The 18121-nt window shown below is 43.2% G+C and overlaps 1 long non-coding RNA gene across 1 annotated transcript in view; it reads right to left on the bottom strand.

Annotated features, from left to right (window-relative positions):
- Positions 1-17864, bottom strand: part of LOC126336717 (uncharacterized) — a 140599-nt gene extending 122735 nt beyond the window's left edge. The window contains exon 1 of the long non-coding RNA XR_007564986.1: positions 17697-17864. This is a non-coding gene — a long non-coding RNA (uncharacterized LOC126336717). The remainder of the gene's footprint in view (positions 1-17696) is intronic.
- Positions 17865-18121: the final 257 nt, after the last annotated feature.

Here is an 18121-nt window from a genome sequence, read left to right as displayed (position 1 = left end):
GTAGTAAATGAGTTTTGCTGTTTGGGGAGCAAAGTAACTGATGATGGTCGAAGTAGAGAGGATATAAAATGTAGACTCGCAATGGCAAGGAAAGCGTTTCTGAAGAAGAGAAATTTGTTAACATCGAGTACAGATTTAAGTGTCAGGAAGCCATTTCAGAAAGTATTTGTATGGAGTGTAACCATGTATGGAAGTGAAACATGGACGATAAATAGTTTAGACAAAAAGAGAATAGAAGCTTTCGAAATGTGGTGCTACAGAAGAATTCTGAAGATTAGATGGGTAGATCACATAACTAATGAGGAGGTATTGAATAGAATTGGGGAGAAGAGGAGTTTGTGGCACAACTTGGCTAGAAGAAGGGATTGGCTGGTAGGACATATTCTGAGGCATCAAGGGATCACCAATTTAGTACTGAAGGGCGGGGTGGAGGGTAAAAATCGTAGAGGGAGACCAAGAGATGAATACACTAAGCAGATTCTGAAGGATGTAGGCTGCAGTACGTACTGGGAGATGAAGCAGCTTGCACTGGATAGAGTAGCATGGAGAGGTGCATCAAACCAGTCTCTCGACTGAAGACCACAACAACAACAATTTACGTGTTTGGGGTCAAAATTTTTATTTTTCGACACTGTCTCCTTTTAGAATTATACACTTCGTCCAACGCTGTTCTAATTTGTTGATGCGTTCCAAATAATAGGAATTGTCCAAATCTGCAAAATAGCTATTAGTTGCTGCAATCTTTTTCTCGTTTGAATAAAAACTTTGTCCCGCCAGCCATTTCTTCAAATTGGGGAACAAATAGTTGTTAGGATAGGGGGGATGTGAAACGAGTTGAAATCCTATTTTCATTAATTTTGCGACAACAACTTCTGAGCTGTGTGCTAGTGCATTGTCGTGATGGAAAAGGACTTTTTTGCAGTCTAATCGCCGGCTTTTTTCTTGCAGATCGGTTTTCAAACGGTCCAATAACGATTAACAATATGAACCTGTAATAGTTTTACCCTTTTCCATATAGTCGATGAGGATTATCGCTTGCGAATCCCAAAATACAGTCGCCATAATATTTCCGGCCGAAGGAATGGTCCTTGCCATTTTTTGGTGCAGGTTCTCCCTTGGTAACCCATTGTTTAGATTGTTGGTTGGTCTCAGGAGTATAGTAATGTATCCATGTTTCATCCACAGAGACGAAACGACGCTTAAAGTCTTGCGGATTCTTCCTGAACAGCTGCAAACCATCCTTGCAACACTTCACACGATTCCAATTTTGGTCAAGCGTGAGCAATCGCGGGACCCATCTTGCTGATAGCTTTCTCACGTCCAAATGTTAATGCAAAATATTATGTACCCGTTCATTCGAGATGCTCACAGCATTATCAATCTCATACTGTTTAACTCTTCTGTCATCCATCACCATTTCATGGATTTTATCAACGATTTCTGGAGTCGTAACCTCCACAGGGCGTCCAGAACGCTCAGCACCACTTGTGCCCATATATTTTGAAACCACTTATAAACTGTTCTAATCGAAGGTGCAGAGTCACTGTGATGATTATCAAGCTTCTCTTTAGTCTCCTGAGGCGTTTTGCCTTTCATAAAGTAATGTTTAATCATCACACTAAATTCTTTTTCGTCCATTTTTTGACAATCACTCGACTCCCTTGATTCACACGAATGCCAAACACAAAGAGATAGACTAATATGGCTGAAACTTAGCGTGCGTTGTTTCCAAAGATGCTACTAACTAAACATGACCTATATACGCGCCGGTGGTGCCACCTCTCGGACTCTGCACGGACTTTTCAAACGCCCCCCGTACAAGGCTTGATACATGAAACATTCGATTGAATGATCACAGTATACAATTATGATGATCAGTTGTTTGGTGATACGATAATTTCGTAATTTCCTCTGGGAGCTATGCTCAAACCCATACTACACTCCTGGAAATTGAAATAAGAACGTGAATTCATTGTCCCAGGAAGGGGAAACTTTATTGACACATTCCTGGGGTCAGATACATCACATGATCACTCTGACAGAACCACAGGCAAATAGACACAGGCAACAGAGCATGCACAATGTCGGCACTAGTACAGTGTATATCCACCTTTCGCAGCAATGCAGGCTGCTATTCTCCCATGGAGACGATCGTAGAGATGCTGGATGTAGTCCTGTGGAACGGCTTGCCATGCCATTTCCACCTGGCGCCTCAGTTGGACCAGCGTTCGTGCTGGACGTGCAGACCGCGTGAGACGACGCTTCATCCAGTCCCAAACATGCTCAATGGGGGACAGATCCGGAGATCTTGCTGGCCAGGGTAGTTGACTTACACCTTCTAGAGCACGTGGGGTGGCACGGGATACTTGCGGACGTGCATTGTCCTGTTGTAACAGCAAGTTCCCTTGCCGGTCTAGGAATGGTAGAACGATGGGTTCGATGACGGTTTGGATGTACCGTGCACTATTCAGTGTCCCCTCGACGATCACCAGAGGTGTACGGCCAGTGTAGGAGATCGCTCCCCACACCATGATGCCGGGTGTTGGCCCTGTGTGCCTCGGTCGTATGCAGTCCTGATTGTGGCGCTCACCTGCACGGCGCCAAACACGCATACGACCATCATTGGCACCAAGGCAGAAGCAACTCTCATCGCTAAAGACGACACGTCTCCATTCGTCCCTCCATTCACGCCTGTCGCGACACCACTGGAGGCGGGCTGCACGATGTTGGGGCGTGAGCGGAAGACGGCCTAACGGTGTGCGGGACCGTAGCCTAGCTTCATGGAGACGGTTGCGAATGGTCCTCGCCGATACCCCAGGAGCAACAGTGTCCCTAATTTGCTGGGAAGTGGCGGTGCGGTCCCCTACGGCACTGCGTAGAATCCTACGGTCTTGGCGTGCATCCGTGCGTCGCTGCGGTCCGGTCCCAGGTCGACAGGCACGTGCACCTTCCGCCGACCACTGGCGACAACATCGATGTACTGTGGAGACCTCACGCCCCACGTGTTGAGCAATTCGGCGGTACGTCCACCCGGCCTCCCGCATGCCCACTACACGCCCTTGCTCAAAGTCCGTCAACTGCACATACGGTTCACGTCCACGCTGTCGCGGCATGCTACCAGTGATAAAGGCTGCGATGGAGCTCCGTATGCCACGGCAAACTGGCTGACACTGACGGCGGCGGTGCACAAATGCTGCGCAGCTAGCGCCATTCGACGGCCAACACCGTGGTTCCTGGTGTGTCCGCTGTGCCGTGCGTGTGATCATTGCTTGTACAGCCCTCTCGCAGTGTCCGGAGCAAGTACGGTGGGTCTGACACACCGGTGTCAATGTGTTCTTTTTTCCATTTCCAGGAGTGTATTTATTCACTGAGGATATAAAATGTAGACTGGCAATGGCAAGGAAAGCGTTTCTGAAGAAGAGAAATTTGTTAACATCGAATATAGATTTATGTATCAGGAAGTCGTTTCTGAAAGTATTTGTTTGGAGTGTAGCCATGTATGGAAGTGAAACATGGACGATAACTAGTTTGGACAAGAAGGGAATAGAAGCTTTCGAAATGTGGTGCTACAGAAGAATACTGAAGATAAGGTGGATAGAGCACGTAACTAATGAGGAGGTATTGAATAGGATTGGGGAGAAGAGAAGTTTGTGGCACAACTTGACTAGAAGAAGGGATCGGTTGGTAGGACATGTTTTGAGGCATCAAGGGATCACAAATTTAGCATTGGAGGGCAGCGTGGAGGGTAAAAATCGTAGAGGGAGACCGAGAGATGAGTACACTAAGCAGATTCAGAAGGATGTAGGTTGCAGTAGGTACTGGGAGATGAAGCAGCTTGCACAGGATGGAGTAGCATGGAGAGCTGCATCAAACCAGTCTCAGGACTGAAGACAACAACAACAACAACATTTATTCACTACCTCCCTATTCACGCAGGAAAGCTAAATATTTGAGAAGGCAGCTACAAGGAGAAATTCGTGTTGACGCATTGATTCAAGCAGGTGCACGATTTTCGCAAGCTACATGCACAGAGAAGACGAAGGTCGTGGGAGTTCCCCTAACATCGCTTCGGTCCTCCTTTTTTCTGGTGTACTGCAGTAACTCCACGTGGCTTGAACACAACAAGTCTGTGAAGGTCACGTATAGAAATACTAACTCATGCTCCCTCTATAGCCGTCCGTAACTGCGAAAGTGTTGGTGGTGCAGAATATTACGCACGAACTAATCTCTCGATTATGTCCCATACATGTTCGAAGGGATTCATGTAAGGACATATGTGTGGCCAAACGTTCATTCGAATTGTCCAGAACGGTGTTTCAACCAATCGTGAACGGTTGTAACCCGGCGATATGGCGCACTGTCATCCATAAAATATTCATCATTATTTGGGAACTTGAAGAACATGTCTAGGTGCAAATAGTTTCCAAGTAGCGGATAGAAACAATTCCCCATTCCATGGTCCAGGTAAACGCAGCCCACCACATTGTGAAGCCACCACCAGCTAATACAGTGCGTTGTTAATAACTTGGATCCATTGCTTTTGGCGACTGCGCCACACTAGAAGCCTACAATCAGCTCTTCACAACAGAAATTGGGAGCCATCGGACCAGGCGACGATTCTACAGTCGTGAACATTCCAGCCGACATGGTCATGTTCCCAGGAGAGACGCTGTAGCCTCAAAAATGGTTCAATTGGCTCTGAGCATTATGGGACTTAACACCTGAGGTCATCAGTCCCCTAGAACTTAGAACTAAGCAAACCTAACTAACCTAAGGGCATCACACACATCCATGCCCGAGGCAGGATTCGAACCTGCGACCGTAGCGGTCGCTCTGTTCCGGACTGAAGGACCTAGAACCTCTCGGCCACAGCGGCCGGCTCGCTGCAGGTGATGTCGTGCTTTTAGCAAGGGCACTCGGATAGATCGTGTGCTTCCACATCCGGTAAATGGCACATTTCGCAGCACTGTCCTAATGGGTATGTTCATCGTATATCCCACACTGATATCTGCGGTTATCCCACGTAGTGTTGCTTGTCTGTTAGCACTGAGAACTCTTCGCAAACGTCGCTGCTCCCGGCCGTTAAGCGAAGGCTGTCGGCCATGGCTTTGCCCGTAGTGAGAGATAATTCCTGAAATTTAATATTCTCGGCACGCTCTTCACGCTATGGATCTAAGAATTTTGAATTCCTTAACGATTAACGAAGCTGAATGTCCAATGCGTCTAGCTCCAGCTACCATTCCGCTTTCAAGGTCTGTTAATTCCCGTCGTGCGGCCATATTCACGTCGGAAACCTTTGTACATGAATCGCCAGAGCACAAATGACAACTCCGCCAAAGCATTGCCCCTTTATGCCTTGTGTACGCTTTACTACCGCCGTCTGTGTAACTGCCTATCAATAACCCATGGCTTTACTCACCACAGTGTAAATGCAAGTGCTTGAAGATCCTTCGTACAGCTACTATGAGTCCGCGAAACTCTGAAACAGAGGTCACTAATACTTGAAAGTCTGTTGTCCGATACACGAAGCTCAAGTTAATTATTTATATAGATGGTTTGCTACCTAGAGGCAAAAGCAAACCGTGAAACTGCGACTACAGTCACTTCATTCAGGAAAAGGGAAGACAAATTACATATTTTACCGATATTACATACTGTATTACGGAACATCACCCTTCCTATAACGACTGGATATAATAATTTCACGTGTAACTGAAATTCACTTACTTACTTGCACACTACATTTCTCGTTGTCTGTGCCGTAAAATCGATTAATTTAGTTTATTCTGTAACAATATTGTTTTGCTGGCTTCACATATCTGCATAACACGTTCTTAACACTATGAAGAGGGATTCCTTTGTATAAACCGTTCAGACTGTTCTTTTTGCACAAACCGTCCCTGAACTTTCGATTTGATCCGCCTCACAACTATTCACGCCCTCACTTTAAGGGACTGCCAGTGTGTCCTTTCCTTATTGGGTTATATAGAGTTGTAACTTAAGTTATCCTATTATCTGTCACAAGTTGGTCATGCTGTTTCCAGTTCAGTCCATTTTTTCAGTTATATCTGTAATGGGTTGAAGATTTAGTATATCTCTAATGTCGCAGTTTCTTTCATGGTCCAGAAATCAATATGCTGCAACGTCACGGAGTAACGTCATCTCTGATGTACAACGCTCGTGGACTGATAAATCAACTGCTCTCGGCACGTCTAAGATGGCGACAAACACATCACTGTCAGTAACGGCGTTCACCTAAGTAGTGCGTCACGCCTACTGAGCCGTGTCTGAAGTCCGAACTGAGGCCATAGCTATAGGGGACGATTTGGTACGATGAAACACTGCAATGTGCTCTAACGTACAGCACTTTAAGTGCGGCTCATTATGACTGCTAATTTATCAAGAGCTAATATCGCAATTCATTGCCAAGAGTTGGCTTAGAGTTTAGTTGATACTTTTTGGATACTGTCTTAGACGCATGTATAAGCGTTACGCCATGCACATAAGACGGCTATTAGGAAAGTAAGGAGCGATAGGTCATGAAATGGAAACCACAGTGGAAGCCAAAACTTTTATTTGCAACAGTTAGCTACAACTTCCAACTACTTTTCTACATAGTTGCCGATCCGACTTTGACTTTTGTCGTGGCGTCGCACCAAGTTTCCAGTACCCTCGCTATAGAATGCAGCCGCCAGTGATTTCTGCTAACTCTCTACGCTGGCCTACAGCTCGCTGTCTGTGCCAAAATGTTGTCTACATAGCCAGCGTTTCATGTGAGCAGAGATGAAACTCAGAGCGAGACAATTACGGGCTTTATTATGGGAAATCAAACATTTCCAATTGAAAACGATGCAGGATCATCTTCATTGCCCCTGCAGAATGTGGCTGACCACTGTTCTGAAGAAGAAAACGCACGACAGTTATGTAATGTTGGCTGCATTGCTTCAGGCGAAATTTCTCACCAGGCCCTTGTACTTGGTGGGAGACATTTTTGTTCTAGGTATCTTCATGTGCTCCCTGTGTTCTCACAAGTAAAAAGAACGACGTAACGAGATCGACGGGCATACTAGAAACACTGCCCAACACACCTGTGCAAAAATTCATCGGATTTTCACTGTGGTTTCCATTTCGCGATCGATCGATCCTTACTTCCCGAATAACCCTTGTACTACAGCATCGAGGTAGCAATTAGCTAATTCGATTTCTTTTGTATTTTTGCGCTTAATACTCTCTAGTGACTGTATTTTGATTGGAACGCGGTATCATTCAATAAATCAAATTCAGCAAAGAAAATGCGAATATTTTCATCGTGACAGATCTGCGGTTTGGACGGTGTATTTTGCCTAATTTGACACCCTTTCGCTGAAACATTCACTTCTGTCTTTCCAGATTATCTACAGCTTCGTAAAAATATGTCCAGATTTCGTCACATGCAACTACACACGTCGCAGTAGACTTCTCTTAAAATTTCTGTGTACTAAGCAATCAGAAGTCCCCATTGCTCCTCTTTCAATGTGTGGGGGAAGTTTGATAATTAAAAAACCTCTTTCACTCCTACGTGTGCTTGAGATTTACAGGGTGACAATCATTGGACGATATGAAATAAAATCGTCATAACTTCAGAACGGCGGACGTCAGTCCGTTCAAACTGCACGGTTGGCCGCGCGGCATGATGGAAATTATAATACCCATGTGCACGCGCCTTGTTGTTGTCGGCCACTTTCGTTTGGATGGGTTCGTCAACAAGCAAAACTGGCGTATTTGGGGGTCTGAGAATCAGCATTTCTCGATCGAGAAGCCTTTTCACCGTCAACAGGTGACTGTGTGGTGTACAGTATATCGCCATTGTCCATAATGACCCTGATTTCGAAAAAAATGTGATGCATCTAAGACGGAGTCCAACCCCACTGAAGCAGGAGAATTTTTGATGTCCTGGAGGAGCACTTTGGGGACCGCATTCCGGCTCTTGGGGCATCCAGACGCCACTGGCATGGGTCTCTATTGTCCGTCACGTTCCCAACATCTAAACACATACGACTTCTGTTGTACAGCAATAACTCAAAAACCATTTCTGAGCTGAAAACAGCCATTCAGGAGGTCATCGACAGAATCGATGTACCCACACTTCAGCGGATCGTGCAGAATTTTACTATTCGTCTGTAATACGTCATCGCCAATGATGGCAGGATGTCGAACATGTCATAACTTAAATCCGAATATCTGTAGCGACGTTTATATGTTGAATAAAGTGTGGGCACGCCGTAGTTTGTAACAAGTTTTCGTTTTTCATATAGTTCGGTAATTGTCACCTGTGTATGCATTGTAGGTGACGAGAAGCCCAAGGATTTCTCTAGATGTTGGCTTAAGGTGAACTGATGTTCCTCTAATTGTCTTGGTAATGTATAACTGGTCAAAAGGTTAAGACATCTGCAGTCAGTCCTCAGGGCAAAACTTACACCTCAGAAAATTCACTTCCGTTGCTGAAACAACTACCGTAGTGAGAGATCGCCACGAGCAATGAAGAGGAAGTTTGAATTCTGATGTCGAAAGAAATGTTCATAGCTGACAGGCGGAGAAAAGATTAACCCTGTTGTTGACCGCCAGAAAGTCCACAATTGTGCTATCTCTACGAACTCTTTCGCGACGGAGTCCTTGCATAAAAAGTTCTCAGTTTACTTGCTGCGTCAAATTTGGATAAAATCCCTAACTTTCGATGACTACCTCCGTCATCTTCGTCACGGGTAAAACTGGCAGTCGGTTTTACCCCTGACGTAGATGACGGAGGTAGTCATCGAAAGCTAGGGATTTTATTCAAATTCGACGCGGCAAGTAAACCGAGAACTTTTTGTGGACAATTGTGCTATTTGAAATTCTTACATTGTCTTACTCTTAAGGCATAAACTCATACTTTGCAAATGATAGACATAAAAGCGAGCGGAAAAATAAAAAATTTCCGGTTAGACGGATTAACTGATGTTCCTCCGGCTATTTAATTCCGTTAAAGCTCGCAGAATAACCTGAACAGTACTAATCGAGCTCCAGTCTTCGAAGAACGGAAAGAAGCTTGCTAATGCTTTCGGGCAGCTGCGTTAAAACTGCCAGCACTGCAGATGTGGACAGTAAAAGTCACACATAAAAGCACGTTACGGTTTACCCAAGAGGAAAGATTGTCATGTCACATAGGACTCAGCTAAGTCACGCCATCAGAAGTGAACAACTTACCTGAAGGAAGTAAGGTAGCACCTTAGAAAAGCAGGAAGTAAGTTAAGAGCTGTAAAGACGACGTCGGTATTCCTTTCCACTGTTTTTTTCCACTAATTACTGGCACACGTAGACAAAAATCAATTGTGAAAGCATAAAAATACAGTTAATAGAATCTACTTAATAGTTGTTTCATAGTTTTGTTATTGTAGAACGCTATTCGTGGAATGTTAGAGTTCTGAATTTTCATTCGTTATTTGGTAAGGGATTTATTATTTTAGATTCTGTTTCTTGGTTTATTTTAATTATGTATTTCAAAAGAATTTTAGGAATAATTTTCATTATTCCTGATGACAGCATGCTGTGCGAAGAACCAGAAGTCGAAATGAATCAACAACCAAATAGAGTTGAGACAGAAAATGAGAAATCTGATTTGTCACTTAATGAGAAAAAGACCAAGCTAATGGGAACTCTGACGTACGTGACTAACTACCATGTCCCGATATACTACGAGAATATGAAGACGTTGATCACTTCTGTGCCTGGGCTCACTGGTTCAGACAGAGGGTGGCCCCTAACAAGAAATGCGTCGTAGAATGTCTCTGCTTTGGGATGCTGCATCGATACTGATAGTGATTTGGAAAGACCGAGCCCCAACAATACTTACTAAATTGAGAGTGCTGAAATCTTAGGTATTTTCTGTTTTCTCTATCTGGCTGAAACCTGTACGTTAACTGAACGGGAAGCCAAATAACTGATGCTTTTAATATGTGGACTTACAGGAGGTTGCTGAGAGTTTCATTGATGCACAAACGAACCAACAAACTGAAGCTTCAAGAACGTAGGGTGGAGAGGAACTTTTCTAATATTTGCTTCCATACAATCCTGCTACTCATCCTCTAAGAATGGACCAGATGAAAGAGAAGATAAACCAAAGATGTGCCCAGTTTCTCCAAGACGCGGAAGACCGGCAAAACAGAGGCAGATTGTTAAGAAGATCGTGCGATGAGCCACCACCTTTCAACTACGAAACACAGAATACAGATTATATTCAAATTATACATTTTTAATAAAGTGCGCGGGAGAACAAATGATACTAATAGGGTTTAACCCACTGAAGAGTCACATTTCTCTCATTTTTAGCAGTGGTGGTTCTGAACTTGGTATTGAACCCATGGATAATCATCGTCAGTACAGTCACCAAGCGACAAGGTGCAGTGGTAAGCCACTGGACGCGTATTCAGAGGAACCAAGGGTCAGGTCATTTCAAGCAGACCAGATTTAGGTTTTTGTTGTTTTCCTTAACAGCTTGATGAAAATGGTGGAAAGAAATTGACTTGAAAAAGAAGATTCGACTGTGCCGATTATATTTTCTAAATATTTCTTATATCATTCGGTTTACCCGTCAAGACTTTAATTTGTATATGTTAAGTTGTATATATTAGCATAAGCTCTATTGCTACTCGGGAAACGGCGAAAAAGATATTCAAAATTAATGCAGAAGCCGTGACACAGTCGGCTAATGCACATTTGTCTTCTTCTTTTCGTTAGCATCAATCCTGTATAGTATGAGTTAAGCTATACTCAAGTTTTAACAGATTTATTATTTTATTTTTGCTGTCTAATGCCCTTGCTGTCGTCGCAGTCCTAATGGAGGTAAGTCGGTGAGCCACCCGTCAGTGAACTTCGTTAATTTTGTTCCGCGTGTAATCGTTATTTTAACTGTTTGTGTGCCGTACGTCCGAGACGGAAACTGGGGAACAACCTAGCATTTGCCTAAACGAGCGTGGGAAACCGCTAAAAAAGACACTCGGACTGATCGGGCTCCAGATACGGTCGTTAATCCGCCGCACGGGTTCTATCCGGGTCTGATCTTCGTCTCTCACAAGAACGTGAGCTGCACGTTACCCATTTTTTCTTTTATTAGCGAAATTATTCTTCTTAAAAGTAACAAAATACTCCTATTTCTTAAATTCTAAACTTGTTCTCCTTAAGAGACTGTTATTCTTTTATTTATAGTTCTGCTTTTCATTTATTTTCGTACATACCTTTTATTTCTAAAAGCGTCTCCTTAAATGTTATCGTATCAAATAAATTAATTGTTTCTTTGCTGATTAAAACCTTCTTTATAGTAAATGGATAATAAATTAATTAATGACGAGTCCGTCGTGATTGATTCCGCAAGATCATTGTTTGAGGTCGTGTGGCTGCATTTAAATAACCAAATATATTATAAATTATACTTTTTGCTGTTTTAATAAAGAGATAAACTATATGATAAGTTGAAACAGTTCTCATGCGTTTGTGACGTGAAGTCCTTCATTGAGTTACTATGAAAGGAGAAGTACCTATTGTTCTTGAGCTAAGTAATTTTCTCCTTCCTATGATGACACAACAAATAAAAATATCCGAAACCATTATTGATATTTCGGATGGTAAGCATCCAAGATGTAAATTCTATATTCTAATAGTGTTCATTCTTCTTTTGTCAGAGGATTATAAATATACTGACGCACGAACCAGGTGTAATTGTTATTCTTCGTAGCAGGGGCTCGACCATTATCTATACTTCTGACGTCTGATTAATGATTGTCAATTTTTTCCTAGTCCACTTCCATATGCGGTTGCGATCTCTGCATAAAAAAGACAGGAGCAGGTAGTCGGCTAACGTATGTACATTGTATTTTTGATTCATGGAATCGTTTATCCAACATGCATTGTCTTTCGATTATAAACCAACGTCAACTGCTACTTCCAGCATCATGTAATGAATCATTAGATACTTTTAAGCACTTTTTTATACTTAATCAATATGAGTGAAAAAAAATTTGCGTTATCTAATTCCTGGAAATATTTGTTAATTTAACATGGGTATTTCTGAAATTTTCTGACAGATTAAAACTGTGTGCAGACCGGGTCTCGAACCTGAGACCTTTCCCTGGATCTATACATTTAATACAATTTTCTGCCTTTCTACAGCTTTATGATACGTTCATAATTCTCCAAAATCTCCCTTTTCTAGCCCGTTTTCCGGTTGAGTGTCGGTATCGCGAATTAATAAACTAACAAAATACGTGTCTCTAGTTCTTCAAGTCTTGCTGGAAGAAAATTTTTTCCCTGCCTTTTTTTGAATTCCATGCTTTTTAAAAACGAAAATGTTAATTAACTTTTCTTTGTGTAAGTACCGCAAACTCTATTACTACCTAATATCTCTGTTTTCAAAGACTTATTCTGCATACAGAAGAGTCAAAACAGCCTTCGGAGAAACTAAAAGCAATAGCTTCAACATTGAGGAAGCAATGGGAATTCCATTGTTGAAACCAAAGGAGAGAACGGAAGTTTGCGTAGAGTACATCGAAATCTTCTACGAGAGGGAGGACTTACCTGATGCCGTGACAGAAGAAGATATGCGAGTATAGATGGAACATGTAGAGTATACATTATTAAAGTCATATTCTAACCGAACTTTGGAAGACTTACGATGAAATAAAGGTAGAATGGGCAGATAACATTAATCCAAAATTTGGTGGGGAGGGGGGGGGGGGGGGGAAGAGGTAACCAAGTAACTGTTTAATTTGGAATGTAGAATATATGAAACTACAGACCTACATTTTCAGACTTTTGGAAAAAAAGTCATCCGCACAAGGGCATATAATTGCGAGAATTACTGTACAATCAGCTTAACGTCACATGCACCCACATTGCTAACAAGCGTAATGTACAGAAGAACGGGAAACAAAATCGACACGCTGTTAGATTGATGATTAATTAGGCTTTCAGACAACTAATGACACCAGAGAGGTAGTTCCGACGTTGGAATTGGTAATGGAAGCAAGAGTGGAATATAAATCAAGAGACACTCAAAGTATTTGTCGAACTGCAAAATGCGTTAGACAGTATAAAATCGTGCAATACCTTCGAAATTCTAAGCGAAATAGAAATAAGCTAAAAGGAAAAGAAGAGTAATACGTAGCATGTACCGTAAACGAACCGAAGAGGAACAATAATAACCTAAGACCAAGAACGGAGTATGGGGGTTAAGAAGGGTGTAAGATGGAGATGCAGTCTTCCCACTCTACAGCTCAGTGTATACAACGAAGACGCAATGACAGTAATGAAAGAGAGATTCAGGGTAGGATTAAAATCCGGGATGAAGTGACATCCTCAGTAAAATTGAAGAAGAATTACAAGACGTGTAGAATAAACTGAGGAAAGACGAAAGAAACGAGGAGAAGCGGAAACGTAAATAGCGAAAAGCTTAGCATCAGAATCTGGAAAAGTAGACGAAATGAAGCAATACTGCTATCTTTGATGGAAAATAATACAGAACTGACGAAACAAAGAGGAGACAAAAAGTAGACAAGCAACGGGTGAAGAGGGAATCCCTAACCAAAATAAGTCTACTTGAATCAAACATTGGCCTTAATCTGAAGAAGAAATTACCCCGAACATGACTCTGAAGCATAGCACTGTATAAAACTGAATAACAGGCTGTAGGAGAACTTACAAAATGGAGAATCGAAGGATTTTAAATGTGATTCTATAGTATCATGTTGAAAATTGTATGGATGGATAAGAAACGAGTAGGTTCTGCTGAATTGGCGGAGAAAGTAACCGCCGACATTAATAAGGGACAGGATAATGCAAATGCATAAAAGCATCGTGGAATAACTTGCATAGTACTTGAGAGAAATGTAGAGGGTAAGACCTGTTGGGGAAGGCAGAGATTGGATTATGTCTAACACATAAATACTATTCAGGACAGAAATGCTTGGCGCATAACATGAATCTAGAGGACTGATGACAGGAAAAAAATGTTAAACCCATATGTAGGAAGGAATAAAGGGCTCTTATGCAGGTCTCATCATTGTGGCGTCAGACATCTCGTTAGAAAAGTGTTGGCACTGTCAAATCACGCATATGGGTCATATTTACTTCTTTTAAATGATGGATTTAACGTCTGAAGAAGTTACTGTAATTTCAGTGGTTGTAGTGAAATCACATAGGTGTGGAAAGTACATAATGTTACATTTATCACAATTTTTTATTGAATTGTATTTCGAAAATGATCAAGGGAGCGGAATTAGGTGACCGATAAGTAATGAAATGAAGTAGTTGTTTCAAAGTAAAACAGTATACGCAGGAAAATGACTTCCTTGAGAAATTTACATTGGTTGTGGATCCATACATATAGAAGACCAATGATGATGATTATAAAGTCCCATACTCTGTGACAGAGCGTAGGGTAACAATGCGGGAGGCCGGCACCGCCGCACTAGGAAAGATCCTAGTGGAGGTGGTTTGCCACTGCCTTCCTCCGACCGTAATGGGGATGACTGATGATGATGATGACGGCACATCAACACCCAGTCGTCTCGAGACAGGTGAAAATCCCTAACCCCGCCGGGAATCGAACCCGGGACCCCGTGCTCGGCAATCGAGAATACTACCGCGAGACCACGAGCTGCGCAGGAAAGACCAATATTTTCTGAAAATCAAAACTGCATAAATCCGTATATAACCGAGGTTTCTGTCAAGTCGTGTATCGTTGAAAAAAATTTGTGCATCGAAGGGCAGCTTTATAGATATGTAACAGTATCAACACAAAGTTTCGCGGGCGCATGCTGTTTGTTACGAGATGATAGTTAAAAGTTTGTATAGCTCTCTTACAACGGAATGCTTGTAAAAAATCGGTACTCTAGGAGATGATATTGATACTAGTGGGTAGTGTATGGGGTGACCGTCGCTCAGCGACGCCAGCTCCGCAGCGCTGCGCAGCGGACGCCCGCTGCCGGCACCGAGCCGATCCGCCGCCCGGCGGCGACGCCGACGCCCGCCGCCGCGGCCGCCGCTGCGACGCCCTGCGCTGGCGTCGGCGTCGGGCGGCCGACTGAGGCGGCGCCAAGGAATCGCCAAGGAGGCGTCGCAGCGCCTCTCGCGACGGCGTCCGCAACTACCGGCGGCAGCTGCGGGCGGCGACGCGACCTACGACAAGGCGACGCCGGCCGACTCGACGCCCCGGGCGACAGGGGCAAGCCGAGGTACGGGGACACCGCGACGCCTGAGAGCTGCCGACGGCGCCTCGCCGTCTTAGGAGCAGGCCTCTGCCGCGAACGCGACAAAAGCGGCGATACCCGAGAAGGATGACAAAAAGCATGATGCACACTTAGGTATCGTAATCTTTCTATATTTACATCACATTTTATTTACTTTTCTTTACAATCAGCAGGGACGTTTATATATAAGATTCATCCGATTTCTCAGGACTCTATCTTGTACAGAAACGAAGATAGAAACTTGGCATGTATTTTAACTTATGCCATGGCCAACAAAGTTTTTAACTTCAAAAGAACCATTAGTTTATGTGACTGGATTTGCAATTTCCTGTCAGGGAGGTCACAGTTTGTAGTAATTGACGGAATGTCATCGAGTGAAACAGGAGTGATTTCAGGCATTCCCCAAGGTAGTATTATAGCCCCTTTTATATTCCTTATCTACGAGAGCTGTCCAGAAAGTAAGTTACGATCGGTCGCGAAATGGAAACAACTATGAAAATCAGATAAAGCTTTGCAAAGATGTGTTGGGCAGTGTCTCTAGTATGAGTCTAGGTAGAATTATGTCGCTCTTTTCATTCCTGAGCTCTTAGTGAGCGCATAAAGATGTTATAGAAAATAGTGTCTCCCGCCAAGTACGAGGGCCTGGTGAGAATTTTCCCCTGAAGCTATGCAACCAACATTACTTAACTGTCGTGCGGTTTCTTCTTCAAGACCATTCTCAGCCTCATTCTGCAGGGGCAATGAAGATGTTCCTGCAGCGTTTCACTTGGAAATATTTGGTTACCCACAATACAGCCCGTAATTGTCTCCCACTGAGTTTCATCTCTGCTCAAACGAACCGCTGGCTATAAAGACAATATTTTGGCACAGACAACGAGCTTTAGTCCAGCGTAGAGAATTGGTGGAAAGCACTGGCGGCTGCCTTCTATGATGAGGGTATTAGAAAGTTGGTACAACGCTACGACGAATGTCTGAGTCAGAACGGCGACAACATAGAGAAGTAGCTGAAAGCTGTAGCTAACTGTTACAAATGAAACATTTCTGATTTTCACTGTGATTTTCATTTCGCGATCAATCGTAACTTTCTGGACAGCCCTCGGATATAAACGATTTGGAAGACAATCTGAGCAGCCGTCTTCGGTTGTTTGCAGATAACGCTGTCGTTTATCGACTAATAAAGTCATCAGAACATCAAAACAAACAGCAAAAGATTTAGAAAAGATATCTGAATGGTGCGAAAAGTGGCAGTTGACCCTAAATAACGAAAAGTGTGAGGTCATCCACATGAGTGCGAAAAGGAACTCGTTAAACTTCGGGTACACGATAAGTCAGTCTAATCTGAAAGCTGTAGATTCAACCACATCAACCTAGGTATTACAATTACGAACAACTTAAATTTGAAGGAACACGTAGAAAATGTTGCGGGGAAAGCTAACCAAAGACTGCGTTATATTGGCGGGACACTTAGAAGATGTAACAGACCTACTAAGGAGACTGTCTACACTACGCTTGTCCGTCGTCTTTTAGAACCCTGTTCGCGGCGTGGGATCCTTACCAGGTAGGACTGACGGCGTACATCGAAAAAGTTCAAAGAAAGGCAGCAAGTTTTGTATTATCGCGAAATATGGGAGAGAGTGTCACAAAAATGATACACGATTTGGCCTGGACATCATTAAAAGATGGGGCGTTTATCGTTGCGACGGAATCTTCTCACGAAATTCCAGTCACCAACTGTCTCCTCCGTATGCGAAAATATTTTGTTGACGCCGACCTACATAAGGATGAACGATCACCACGATAAATCCGGCCGCGGTGGTCTCGCGGTTCTAGGCGCGCAGTCCGGAACCGCGCGACTGCTACGGTCGCAGGTTCGAATCCTGCCTCGGGCATGGATGTGTGTGATGTGCTTAGGTTAGTTAGGTTTAAGTAGTTCTAAGTTCTAGGAGACTGATGACCACAGATGTTAAGTCCCATAGTGCTCAGAGCCATTTGAACCATTTTGAACCACGATAAAATAAGGGAAATCGGAGCTCGTACGGAAAAGTATAGGTGTTCATTCTTTCCGCGCGCTATACGATATTGGAATAATAGAGAATTATGAAGGTGATTCGATGAACGCTCTGCCAGGCACTTGTATGTGATTCGCAGAGTATCCATGTACATGTAGATATAGACGTTTCCAAACTCGTGTTTTTTTTTATACATGCAGAAGTATGAGGCTTTTTAAAATTAAATTTAGGACCAAAGTTTTAACCTACGTTTCACTTAATTAGATGCGTGACAAACAAGGCGACTTCGAAAGTTAAATCTAACGTTACCGTGCGAGCGCAAGTAATTTTTATTGAAGCCCGCTCTACACTTCGAAATGACACAGATGCTTGACACTGTTTTTCAATACAATCACCAAGTCTCTGTAAACAAAATTGGGAAAGTTCTTACCAACCGTCCGATTCCTCAACAGCAGGAATTCTATCCTTCGTTACGGAGTCATCCGAGCATCACTGTGTGAACGTCCTCATCGTTTAAAAATCTGCGGTTGCTTCAAATCAGTTCCTGGATTGCCTGGATATGGTCGATGTCGGTGGTTCTTCTTCGCGTTAAGGATCACCACGCCTGTGGAGAATTAATAAAATTGTTGGCACCATGTCACTACGGCTGGAAACAACATTGAATTTGGTCGACATTCTGCCAGACTTTCACAGTTAGTCTGTGTGCGATTCAGATGCTTCATCCACAAGAATCGTACTATTGCACGTACTTCAACTTTGTAGTAATGTTTCCAACTGCTACGTCATTTCATTCGCACACTGTGATGTACGAGTACTCGTTATCTGTACTACAACACAACGATGTCTGCAGCAAAG

The sequence above is a fragment of the Schistocerca gregaria genome, chromosome 2 (genome assembly GCF_023897955.1).
Source record: "Schistocerca gregaria isolate iqSchGreg1 chromosome 2, iqSchGreg1.2, whole genome shotgun sequence".
Lineage (NCBI taxonomy): Eukaryota > Metazoa > Arthropoda > Insecta > Orthoptera > Acrididae > Schistocerca > Schistocerca gregaria.
This window is presented reverse-complemented; position numbering and strand designations above follow the sequence as displayed.